We start from the raw sequence: 13,537 nt of genomic DNA on the forward strand, positions 1-13,537 counted from the left end.
ATCCACAGTGCCCTTCAATAAGCATATTTTTGTCTACTGATGCCTTTGAGAAGTAGTCCTCCAGTTTGAAGCCCAAACTGCTTTTTTTTTTCTATAAGATATTACGAGGCAGCTATTGATCTTCCATTACTTCAAATGTGCAAGACTGAAATATGTGGAAAGAGCTGTGAAAGGATGCATAACAGGAATAGTGAGGCCTGTATGCAAGATCTTTCTTTAACTAGATTCTTTGTTACTGTCTAGTAGTTTGACTGCAGCTGTCAATAGCTCATAGATCCCAAGACAACTGTTTTTCTGGCAGTCTTTTGAAAAAAGATGAAGCACAAAACTGAGTTTAGTTGATTTATTATTTAGTATTTCAGTTCAACTGAATGTATTTACTGGAATAAATTGGAGACTTCAAAAATACTTTGACATTTTCTCCATTAGCTAGCACACGGCATTTGTTGTGTTGTTTTTAAAGATGAAATGGGGAAAAAATTTGAGACTGGTGGAAGAAGTTCCCTATTTCATAACTTGACAGTATTTTGAAGCTCTCCAGAGCTGGGGGTTAAGTGGTCCTCTTGTAAGATAGGGAGGAGGGCATAGAAGTTCATTGCAGACTTCTCAGGTCATCACATACAAGGTACAGGACAGTATTTGTACCTTTCCTTACAAAAAGCAGGTCTGTTGAAATATTTGAATTAACCAACACACTCAAATACTAATTGGTATGAGAGAGATTGTTAGAGCCTTGTATTTAACAATTCTTTATTTCAGCTTCTGTATTTATACATTTGGTTACTTTTACCTGCTTATTTATCCAACCTACAGAGAAGCTTAATTCGTTAATGTGTATAAAATGCTTTGATCTTCCGGTTCGATGGAACAGGAAAATATTACTGGTTCTCTCTCTCACTTTGACAGACTCACTGCAAATAAGCTTCTGTTGCTGTACAAATAGAACAACACTGAAATCACTTTCTTGGTTCAGAAGAATTGGATGACTTTGTGCCAACCAGATGTTAAACTATTATTGGCGTAACCAGACTGATTAGTCCTGGTCTGTCTGCAGACTTGCAGAAGGATGAAACAGTTCAATGCCACTCGCTCTCGTGTTTTGAAAATCCAGGCAGATATAAGATAGTAGGCCTTTCATAAATGTAATTTTTCTGTACCCTGCACTCTTAATAATTTTATAACTGCATGACAGGGAATTTGCAGGTAAGAAGTAAGTCAGATCACTGATTAAAGAGAGAAGCTGCTCCCTCTAGGCTGTTAGGAAATAATAACTTCATGTGCCACTTTCTGCTAACCCCAGATGATGGCTCACAGGAGCATTCTTTATTGCTGATTAAGTAGCATTATGAAAATACTAACTTGATTGCGTTAACTAAATGCCTCAGTATTTAAAGCTTAAAATGACAGATAGTTTTAGTGGTCCCCTTTAACATATCTTGTTGGATTGCTGAAATCGCATTCCAGGTTTCCCAGTTGCTTTTATTTGAGGGTATGGTAAAAATGGCAATCTTTCATTTACAGAGCAAGGTGTAGCCAAAAGCTCTTCTTTAATTATAGCTATTCATGCTGCTATGGTTAAGGGTCTGTCAGCATTTCCATTATCAACCTTTATTTTCAAGGGTTTTGAAACATAGCAGTGAAAACTTGCTTTGGGCTAAAACTTGGCGTACAAGGTTTTGAAAGGGCGCTTGTTTTCTTCTGTCTATTTTCTTACAAGGCATCTGAAAAGATGCCCCCACCTTCACCATTTTTACAGTACTGTGTTTTGAAATAACCTGTTCCATGTTTTTCTGGTATTTTTCCCGTCTGCTAGAAAAGTACTGGTAGCTTTTGATTGTTCTATTTACCTATGTTTGGATGGTTTTAAATAAGCTTTTTTAACCAATTTTTTTTTTAATTATTATCATTATGACATTTTGGTGTCCATATATTTCAATAGAACTGTTACTTGGCAGGAGGACTCATTTTTATCAGAGTTTGATACGTGGCAAGTTGAACATTGGAAACAAGATGCTACTTGCTGGCACTTCCAAGTATTTGATCTTCATAGTGAGATTCAATATGAAGTGCAAGATTGTATTTTAATACAGTCTCATTTTTGAAAATGTGTAAAATAAACATCAAACAATAAAGAAACTCCCCAAAATAAAAATGCAGAGCACTTCTTTCCTATGTTTACTTGGAGCATTCAGCTTCAAGATCAGACATAATTTTTCACTTTATTTTTTCTAATTTTAAGCAGTGTTTTAGAACACAGATTTTTTTTGTTTGCTTGGTTGTTTTTTCGTTTTTTTCTTTTTTCTTTAATGAAAGGTAAATTCAGGGTGCTTGCCCATATGTGCTTTTCATTTGTTCCAAATCTCTGGCAGTAGTCATTTGAATACAGTCTGACACAAAAAGAAACCCATGATTAATAAAAATACAGGCATTTAATGGATTTGACAGAACTTACTGTAAAAATGGACACAAAGAAATCTGTTGAGTGCCTGGAAAAGCAGGTTGTAGCATTGCAATATGTTATTCTTTGAAGAAGTGCTTGAAACATGTTCAAATGTCTCTTATTGTAATCTGGTATTGCTCTGACATGAGCTTTCTGTTATTGTCATTATCCTGGCATTTGGGTTTTGTAGTATTAGCACTGAGTTACAAGTTTATAAAATGCTAGTACTTGTCTGGGTGTAAAATCATTGCTGTGCTCCAAATATTTTTGCCTAGTTTCAGGGAGACTTGCCACTGATTCACATAGGAGAAATGAGAAGTACCGCAGATGTAATAACGTAAGAAATGGCAATTTTATTTTAAAAACATTTCTGGCATATTTATGCCCATTTGTACTGTTCTTCCAGTGTTGAAGGACATGAAAAGTTATTGGAAAATTTGGTAAAATTCATAAGCTCTACAGGAATACTAATCAGATAAACCTGTCTCTAATTAAAAGTTAGTTTAATAATTGGGCCATAGAGAACAGCAGAACTGGCTGTTTCTATCTGTTAGAGTGTGTCTAGCCTTGAGGTTGTGAGAGAAATCACTATAGGAATGGATTATGCTATATATTTTTGCTATGGAAATTGATAGTAATTTGTAATTTTTGTGTGTGTTACTTGCCTGTGGGAAGCTTTCTGAGACTGAAAGAAGCCACTCTCCCCCTCTCTTACTGTGTAAGTCAGCAGATAAGCTCAGGATGGGAATAGAAAGGTCCTTCCTCTTCCTTTTCTTCCCCTTCCTCCCCCCTGGGGCTTTACTGTTAGTCTTTGTAAAATGTGTTTTCTGATGTTGAACTTCTGAAAACTGTGTCTGGAAGAGTTTGGAAGAGCATGTGTTTTCTCTTACCCATCCCATCCCATTTAGAGCTAATAGGGTGTGATGTCTTGATAAGCACAGGGGGCAACTCTATGACTAAACCACGGAATTGACAGAGGAGATCCTAGTTTGGCTCTGGGTCTCCCAGCCTTAATGAATTACTATTAGAAAGTCCTTGAAAGTTGCTGTGAACTTTGTTTACCTGTGAGGGAAAAGGAAGCGAGTCGTTCCTTTTTTACTTCACAACATGGACCTCATGTTTGGGGGACAAGTGTACCTTACTGTGCTAACTTGACCTATGGTTTAAAGTTTGCTTTTTTTAACCTATGGTTTAAAGTATTTTTAGGTTGGGTTTGTTTGGGGTTTTTTTGACGTTCAGTTATTCCATTAATAAAACTGAGGTTTGAATGAGTGCAAAGAAAATGTAGTCTTTATATGCTTTAGAGCATGGGAAGCAGGCACTGCTTTAAAATATAGCAGCATTTTGAGAATTTTGTTGTGTCTAAATCCTTAAAAGTAATTTATTACCATCTTCTTTGAGAATACTGCATGTGTACTTAGCTACAGTAGTTGTCTTAAGGTGTGGCTCTAGTAATTAAACTGAATTTCTTTTCTTTATACTTTATGTGGGATTTTGGGGGGATCTTATTTAAAGTTTTTTGACCTTTGTCCCTTGTATTCTGATCTTCAGAGTTGAATATCTAAAACCAACATGTGTTTTGATTGTGTATTCTGTGCTCTTACAGTATTAATGTATAAAGGAATGAAATGAGATAGTAGTGTGCACTGGACCTGTGTACCTAATACTTTACCTATAGAAAGCTCCTCTGTATGTCTAGCATTGGTTCAGGTTTGCAAGAATATTCATTTCTACTTCTCACTGTTTTCTTGAATTGGTAGGCGGCCATGTCAAAGCCATGTGAATAATTGATTAAAAAAAATTTCATATTGGTGTTTCAGATGTAATAAAAGAGCATCTGCCTTAGAAGGAAGGCAACAGATTCGATGACAGGGCTGGAAGGAACTCTATATGAGGAGCAGCTGAGGGCTTTGGGCTTGTCTAGTTTGGAGAAAAGGAGGCTGAGGGGTGGCCTCATTGCTCTCTACAGCTTCCTGAGGAGGGGAATAGGAGAGGGAGGTGATGAGCTCTTCTCCCTGGTATCCAGCAGCAGGATATGTGGGGAGGGTACAGAGCTGCATCTGGGGAGATATAGACTGGATATTAGGAAGCATTTTTTTACCAAGGGGGTGGTCAGACACTGGAACAGGATTCCTAGAGAAGAGGTTGATGCCCCAAACCTGTCAGTGTTTAAGAGTCATTTGGACAATGCCCTTTACAGTGTGCTTTAACTTGGTCAGCCCTGAACTGGTCAGGCAGTTGGGCTCAATGGTCGTTGTAGATCCCTTCCAATTGAAAAGTTCTGTTCTATTCTAGAATCACTTGAAGACCAAACAGAAACAACAAAAGCTGCCAGAGGACCTTCTGACTGTTAAGCACAAAGAAAGCCAGTCTTGGTAGATGCCCAAAGCTAAAGAAACTCAAGTCTAGTATTCATACAGCAGTCATGAAGATGCACAGCTCTGTCCCCTGTTCAACAGATTCAAACACTTTTCTGTGTTTCATCCATTGTATCCATTTTATCTACCAAAAATTAATCCATGTAAGCTTTCTGGGGCCTACCTGACAGCAGTACAAGACTTGCTATTGTCAAAGAGTAAATCCACTAAAAAAGAGAGTAAAATCATATCCAGGTGTACTGAGAAACTGCTGCTTGGGACCCTGCAGTTGTTCAGGGAAATATATGCTCCCTGAAGGACATACACTGCAGATTTGTTTTCTGATGGAAGTGTCACACATTTGAAACTATTTCCCCCATATTAACTTTCCTCTTAGCTTTCCTTCTTTTATTCTTCACACGAGGTGTGAGAATGGCTATTCATATGGAATATATTTCTTTTGGTTGTGGATATTAAAGAAATACTTTTGCAATAAAAACATTATGTGCAAGTAGCATTCTAATCTCTTAATTTTGATTGTTTCTTCGTTACCTTACAAGATATATATTTCTTCTCTCTTTAGGATATCTCTTGTCAGATTTAAGGCTTATTTAAAATGAACAGAAAGCTGAAGCAATTTTCTTTATTCCATTTCAGTCTCCTAAGGCCTATTTCCCCCTGGTGAGCTCATAGCAACAGGGGGGTTTAAGGGAATTCAGCTTTCTGCAAATTAATGTCTCACATCATGAAAATTCAGGACCTTTTTTTTTTTTTTTCCTATATCTTGAAAAAGTAATACAGTGAGTGCGAGTATTATTTCTTGCCAGCGGGTGGAAGATGAATGATTTTGTCACAGTTTTACTGCTTGATGAGCAGTGTCCTGAGGGTCAGGCTTAAGTCTGTGTCACTATGCTGCTCATTACTCTTGAGCTAAATAAGGGCTGATTGGATCTAAATTGCCTAGCACATGGGCCGCAGATGAGCTCAGTGAGTAGGGGATGACCTGCTATTCAGGCTGGGAGTAACCCCGGTGTGCAAATGCTGCATTAGAACGCCGTGGGAGAATGAGAGGCTACCGACCGCTGCCAGCAAAAGAAATCGAAATGTAAAAACTCTTTGATGCTGCAATGTTAGAATTTGAAATGTAGGAAGTGACAGGTTGATGGTACTTATCAGCTTTGGCTGGATTAGAGAACAGTGTCATCTTGCTTATATAATGACAGAAGAATGAAGCTAGCTCCCAAATACTTTGCAGTTGCAGAGCTGCTGCTGTCAGAGTCAATGCTGCCTCCTACTGACAGTCTGTGCAGGAGGATATAGCGTATGGATAGCCGGCTCGGGACAACGTTCTCAGGCTCTCTAGCATACCAAAGTGCACTTTGTGCCTCTGCCCATCTATTCCCATGTATTTCTGGTCTATTCTCTTAGCAGAGAATCGCTAAGATGGATAAAAGAGTTAAGTGCATATTCTGGGACAAGAGTAAGCCATTGCCATCTTCAAGAATGGTTAGACAAGTCATCTATATACATATGTGTCTGCTTTGCGCAAAATATTTCCCTTTGTACTCGTCTCTCCGTTACTAGCCCCTGTGAAAGGAGGTCATCTCTGGAGAGTAGAATTAATTTGTGTCTGTGTGTTTTAAAGAAAGTTGACCTTTAAAGAGGAGGAAGAAATCTGACCGAACTCAAAGGAGAATCCTTAATGCTAACTGAGCACATGAATATACTTGTCCTAATGGAGGAAAATGAAAAGCAAGGGAAGCCCCTGCCAGGTGCTGAATATAACAGCAGTAGTAGTTTGTGCAGCTCTGATAAGGCTCATTTCAGTGGTTCAGTAGGACAAGCTTTTGGGTTTTGTTCCCCCCACCTCCATCACTGGTGCTTTGTAATCTGGATTATAGCTACAATGAGGATAAAGAGCCAATTGCTTTCTTTTTTTCCAAATTTATTTTTTAGATTCTGTTACAGCTGTAATTTACCACTGTCAGCTACTCTTGCTACAACTTACGGGACTACCTCATCAAGAAAAGCAATTTAGTGCTCTCACACAAACCAGTGACTAAATGAAGGGATGAATCTAAATACATTCTGTGTTTTCAGTTGACTTTTTTCAGATTATTCGGTTCTTCTTCCCCTGGGATGCTTTTGCTCATGATGAAATTTCTTCTGGGACATAAGGCAACTTCCAGTTTGCTTGTTCTGGGTATTGTAACAAAAAAAGGAAGAGAAAACAGCAGCCTTACAAGTACAAACAGTTTTTCTGTAAAATGGTGTGAGTCTATGGGAATGAAGAGAAAATTTTCATAAATGACACAATTAGTATGCGGCTTCTTTTATTACCTTAGTATTATCAGTGATTAATGGTATCACTTGAAAGTAAGGAACTCTTTAGCACAACTAGTGAAAATGAGTTATAGAGTTTGAGCTTGTGTGTGGGCAGAATTATAGGGTGTTTCTCTGTGTTCAAATGGAAAGCAGAACCAGAGTTTGAATTACTTCGATATTTTAAAAAACAAAACAAAAATATCATCAGCAAGAGAAATTGTGAAGTACTGAAATAGCTACTTTTTGTATTTCCCCCTTTCTGTTTGGGAAAGGAAGTTGAACCTGTTTCATGCTTCTGTATCCAACTAGTTCTTGGAATTTCTGGGGTGGGAGCATGAGGGTGGCTCATACTGTGTGTGCAGCACAGTAGCTCTGCTGAAGAGGGTGCTGGGTCTTCAGTGGTTTTGTATTTGAGTCTTGAAATCTCGCTAGAAAATTACTTTGAAATGCATTTTAAGACATTTTCTAAAGGAAGCTAGTTAGTTGATACAGGGCGTGTAGCTGTGGGTTGTCATGATTTATTTGGCTTGGAGCAAGTCCAAGTGTCATTAATTGCCAATGTCTAAATACTTCGGCTTTCTTTCCAGTGGTGCTAAACCAGGGACAGTGAAAATGTGCCTCATGTGAAATGACCCTAAAATAGCAGGCCACCTATCCTCCCTAAAAAAAAAATAAAATGGAAAGCGTAGAGCATATTCTGAAATGTGTACATTGTGCATCATCTTGTGGGGGTCCCTTCCTGATGTTACTGGGAGGAGCAAGTAAGGAAAGGTAAATGCAGTTTGTGGTTTACTTAGTTCTCTGAAATGCTTAAGGTATTGTCTATTCTGTTTTTCTCACAACCAGAAATCCCTGTTTATCTCTAATCAGGGTTAATTAAAGACTTAGGGCAATGCTGAGAAAGTGTCAATGGCCAGAAGGTACAGGCATAATCAAGGCAGCATCCCCTCATGTAGGAAATGGAGAAGTAACTGGGCTTGTTGCAGGCTCTGATAATGCAGCTGTGCTAATTCTTTCTGAAAATACAGGAATGAACTTTTTTTTTTCTTTTTGACAGGTAGTTCTGTTCATTTTTTCATTTCTGGCTGTTATCAGGAAGTGGTATGAAGTTTCTGGTTTAATGTATATGCTTGCAAATCCATGTTAAGAAACAGAAACCTCCTGGTTCTCTATATGGTAATGCAGGACTACACAGGCAGCCACGGCAGCCATTATACACTCAGCAGGAGCATTTGCTACAGCCAGGGATGTGTGTCATCTTTTATTGAGGGGCAGGAGAAGGGAGGAACAGGCAAGTATATATGTGCTTGCCAGGGCAACAAGGTTTTCTTTTACTGCTTATTGCAGTCTTGTTTTCCTTACATAAAGTCAAGTATGAGAATAAAAGCAAATATCTTCATTGGTATTCTTTGTTTTCCTAGACAGGCATATATTGATTAGCTATTGGTGGTATGCATTTGAAAATACTCCAGTAAGTGTCCCAGGTATCTGCTAAAAATATTTTAAAGCTGCTAAAGATTTGCTCCTAGAGAATTCCTCTGATTCATACCACCCCAGTGTATTCAAGTGTGTTCTAAAACAGCTTGACCTGGGAAAGAAATGCTCTGTGTGTGCTTGGTCAGTATGTTACATTTACGTGGAGTTTTGTATTAGGTGGAAAGATGACATCAGAAAGTAAAGTACTGTGATCATCTCTTACATAATAATTAACTATAGCACAACCATGATTATCCATATGTCATAGAGAGAGCGATTATATTCAGGCAATCAAGGGATTTTACAATGTAATTATTAGACACTGGAGAGACGTGACCCTGTTTAGGGTAGCAGGGAGCTATGGTTAATTGATGTTAGGATAATCAAATTTTTACTGTTTCATTATTCTGGGACCCTAGGCTTTGCAAGAAAATGTGTGCATGTGCTTAGAAAAAAGAAGCCCCAAGCATATGAAAATATAAGCCTAAAAGTGAATCTTGAGGTTATGCTTGCTGTACTGAATTACTGCTATGATTAGAAGTGTTGAGAAATAATTTATATTGTCTGTAAATCATCCCCATTTTACATCACAGTGTAAATTTAATACATCTTGGTTCTGAGTATTTTGTGAAGGTATCTGTTTTCCTAAGACATCAAAAATTATTAGTTTTTTCCAATTCAAACTCAAAAATTGAAGGTGTTTATTCCTGCAACCAAGAAATTTTTGTTGTTTTCTATCTCAAGAGAAAGCCTTTGATATGTGTAAAGTCTGAGCATTAAGACAGAAAATACAATTGATGCAGTCCCCTTGAGCTTCACTGTCTTCTAATTTAGAACATGAGACAAGAGGAAATGGCCTCAAGTTGCACCAGGGGAGGTTTAGATTGGATATTAGGAAAAGTTTCTTTACCAAAAGGATTGTCAGTCATTGGAGCAGGTTGCCCAGGGAAGTGATGGAGTCACCATCCTTGAAGGTATTTAAAAGCCATGTAGATGCGTTGCTTAGGGACATGTTTCAGTGGTGCACTTGGCAGTGCTAGGTTAATGGTTGGGCCAATAATCTTAAAGGTCTTTTCCATCCTAAACAGTTCTATGAGGACATAAAATAGAATTTCACTTCATTAGAGTTCATTATGAAGGAGTTTACACTGCACTGCTGTAATACTGAACCTCTGGAATTTCTAATAGCCTGCCTCCTGGATGATGTGCAGATTTGAGTATAGCACTGCTACTGCCTCTTACTGAAAGTTTCTCTCTCCTTCTTGTCATCGTCTTCTCCTTCTCCCTTGAAACAAGTAATTTCTGAAAACTCTTCAGCAATCCTATCTCGATGTAAATTAATACTGTAAATTGTGCTGCTAGTGATGGTGGAGGGAGTAGTTAGAGAGGGTGGGGGGAGAGAAGAATTAAAATCATTCCAATAAATGGTTTAATTTATGCCTCAGCAGTTAAGCATGCTCCTGGTTAACAGAAATACCCTTCAGCTACACAGGATTTGGGAGGGTTGGAGGGCACTCATTTGCACATAAATAGCCGTTAACTGATAAATTCCCAGAGGTCTCCTGTTGCATGCTAGTGGTTCTGACCTACTTAGCTAGCTTAAATTTGTTTTACAGAATTATTATAATTCCATCCTTGGTACTTAAACTTTGTGATTAATGCATGCCTCACAATACAATTAAAGTATAATTACACAATTTTACAGTTTGCTATCATAGTGTTATTATTATTAAAAAGAGCCGGATTTTGCAAATATTAGAAGAATTAGGGTTCTGATACCCATCACTTTGCTGTTAAGTGATTATGTTAAATAGGACCCCTTTATGTCTAAAGAATGAAGTGGAGAGAGGGGAATCATTAACTAACACATCAGATGGTTTCAAAGTGATTGAGGAAGAGATGTGTGGTTGGGTTTTTACACATCTGTAGACGATAGGTGCAAATACCTTTTGTTCATCGTTGCCAGCTGCCTGTGACATGCTCTAGCACATCTGTGCTTTAGTGCTTAAGAAAAAGTTTCATACTAAACATCTCATTTCTGTAATCTGTTAAAAATCATTTGCATGTGTTAAACATCTGATTTTATTATACTTCATTGAAGCTTTTTATTACTGGGACAGATCTTTTTCATATCTTATTATAAACACAAATGGCCAGATAACAGGGGTCCCATAGATCTGTGTAGTGTAGGTTAGGATATGCGTGCAAAGATAATACCAATTTTTCTCATGCACTCTGTGAACTCAGAGCACTGCTCTGTGAGGATTGCTTCATCTTTTCTGTTTGTGTGCATTGTGTGCTTACACTGGTTGCAAATAACAGTGAGTCATAAATACTGCTATTTTTACCCCTATTTTTCTGGCCAAATTTGTATCTGTGACTCCTGTTCATTCTTCAAGGAGTGATCCAGGTATCGCTAATGTTATTTGACCCCAAAATCACTGCTGTACTGCATAATTCTTCTTACATCTTTTTTTTTTCTTTTTTGTCGATGCGTCTGCATCAGAAAACTTAGATCTTTAACAATTAATACAATTAGCAAATCAAAGAACTTAGAAATATTTTAAAATAGTATTTCCCTGCTCCAGTGTAAATTACAAATCTAATTTTACTTTCTTTATCTGTGAGTATGTGTTACCCTGTGCTTCACTGGTGTTAAATGGAGTGGTTGAGGCATTTTCTGAACACACTTTCTGTTCTTCTAAGGCTCTTAAAGTTACAATGTAACATTTTTGTTTTAGCTATAATTGCACAATGGAAACTCCAAGTGGTGTACAGAAATTGAATGTTGCACCCTGAAGTCTTGTTTGATTGTGTCTTGGATTTCATTTTTGCTTAGTTTAAAAAGACCTGTTGCTTTTGTGGTTTTCTGGTTTTATTTAGTTGTGCTATTCATTTCTTTAACAATGAAAATATTTCTTCTTTTTGATTCCAGAGAACACAAGGAGTAAAAGGCAAATAGAAATCTTTTTCTTAGCATGACTCCTTTCACATCTGTAATTTTAGTCTGTATTTATGCAGCAACAGTGATATAATCTCTGCTTTTGCTAGCATCATTTGCTGTCATTGAGCTCAGAAAGCATTGGTCATTATTACTGATGCATGGAAGCATGTGAACAGGTAGCCAGTAATTATGCTTGGAAGGATTTACTGTATTTCAAGGCTTCCTATTTGAATATTTGTGAATTGGTTTTATTTCCAATTTTTTAAAAAATGCTACATTGAAGTGATTTCAATCATTTTCATGTGGCACAGCAAAAAATGCAAAGGCGCATTACCAGAAAGAAACGATCAGCAATAAGAGCTGTTCTGCAAACTTGGCTTGCAACAACTACCACACTATGTGGAGAAAACAGTTATCCTGTAATAATAAGACTAACGAATTCAGAAATCCATTGATTGAACTGGCTCTGGGTAGATTATGTGCAGGCTTGCTTCAAGGAGAGGAATTTATGAAATGTTTGCTGCATCCAGCAAGCACTGCTGCTATAATACAGCTGCCTCCTCAGTGGTTTGCTTTGATCCTGTGGAATGAAAGGACAGGAGGATCAGCTCAGGTCTAAATGAGATTACAGCTGGTTCGGCAGCTTATCTGGTCTAATGCCAACTAGTGTGGCTTTGCACGTCCTAAGGGGTTTACAACAGAAACTGTTTATTGAGTATCATCGGTTTACTCAACACAAGCAGGCTAATCCTTCCCAGCCTCAGCATGTTGTAGGATTGTGTATGAGCCAAACCAAAAGCTGGTGTAGCCAGAGCCTCCAGAGCCCTTTGTCTCGCTTCATATTGATTTTTTTTTTTCACCTGTGTTAAAGACAGTAAAAAATAAAACCAATAGCAAGCCCTATTGTGAGCAAAAGGTTAATCTGACCTAAAAATCTTACAAAAGCATCTTTTAACCCTAGAAGGGATGGTAGCCTTTCTCTGACTTCTCACTCAAGGGATTTTCTAGTTTAAGATTTTGAAGAGCAAAACAGGAGAACCAGCTTAAACATTTAACTCTGCATGTCTTGTGAGGTCTCTGAATTCTTCCAGCAGCTGCACAGAGAACTTTAAGCAGTTATTTCTGACATTATTAACAAGGTGTCATCTGTCTGTGGTAGGTGATGCTGTGTAGCAAAGACATGACATACTAAACACAGGCAGAATACTAGGTGTCCCAGAGAGACAGGAGCTAGCAGGTGTCCCAAGGCTCATGCTGGTTTTTCACTACAGTGTTGGGGTTTTTTTTGTGTAAAACCATCGGGAAATGCCTTTATCAGCTTTTTCTTAAAAAAGCCACAACTCTCAATGTGTGCATCTTAAGGCATTAAAAGAAGTACCAAACTGGCCCATAGAAGCAGACTGTTTTAAAAAATTTTGTGTGGCAAATTTTTAAACAACATCCCTTTGTGTTTTGATATGAAATATAATGGAATATTAGATGTAATATTTATTGATCATGTTTCCTGTCTGAGGTGAGTCTTTTTTGGAAGACATTGCAGCATGTGTCAGACTATTATAAAGCAAATATTTTTTATAGTATAGAGAAAGAATAGATTAAACTCTAGGAAGCCTTGCAGAGTAGTAGGTGTATATTTACACTGAAAAGAAACACAGTAAGATATTGAATCTGCATTGTTGGCATTAAGGAAGAATTTATTAGATTCCTGCACTTGTATACTGTGCATATTATTGGGAGTAATTAAATCAGTTCTGTCTTGATGCAGGGAAGAGAGAATTTGGTGGCAGACCAACTTGTCATCAACTACATGTGGCAGACTTAACCTGGGAACTGTTTTGGAGGCTGTTGAATATATCTGAAAGAAACGACAGCACAAGTTGAGGAGTTATGAATGACTGTTTATTGTTTACTTCACCTAATTGGAATGAATGTTTTAAGCTATATGCAAGCAAAGAGGTTACCATGGATACTATGGAAGCTTTATGAGCGTGATGT

The 13,537-nt window shown here is 37.7% G+C and overlaps 1 protein-coding gene across 3 annotated transcripts in view; it reads left to right on the top strand.

Moving 5' to 3' along the window:
- The window catches only part of MMS22L (MMS22 like, DNA repair protein), a 91,886-nt gene that overhangs the window by 36,060 nt on the left and 42,289 nt on the right, over window positions 1-13,537 (top strand). The gene's annotated exons all lie outside the window — the stretch shown is intronic.

The sequence above is a fragment of the Pezoporus flaviventris genome, unplaced genomic scaffold (assembly GCF_033815535.1).
Source record: "Pezoporus flaviventris isolate CSIRO_AGI_PZ_B2104156 unplaced genomic scaffold, CSIRO_AGI_Pfla_v1 ptg000031l, whole genome shotgun sequence".
NCBI classification, from domain to species: Eukaryota; Metazoa; Chordata; class Aves; order Psittaciformes; family Psittacidae; genus Pezoporus; species Pezoporus flaviventris.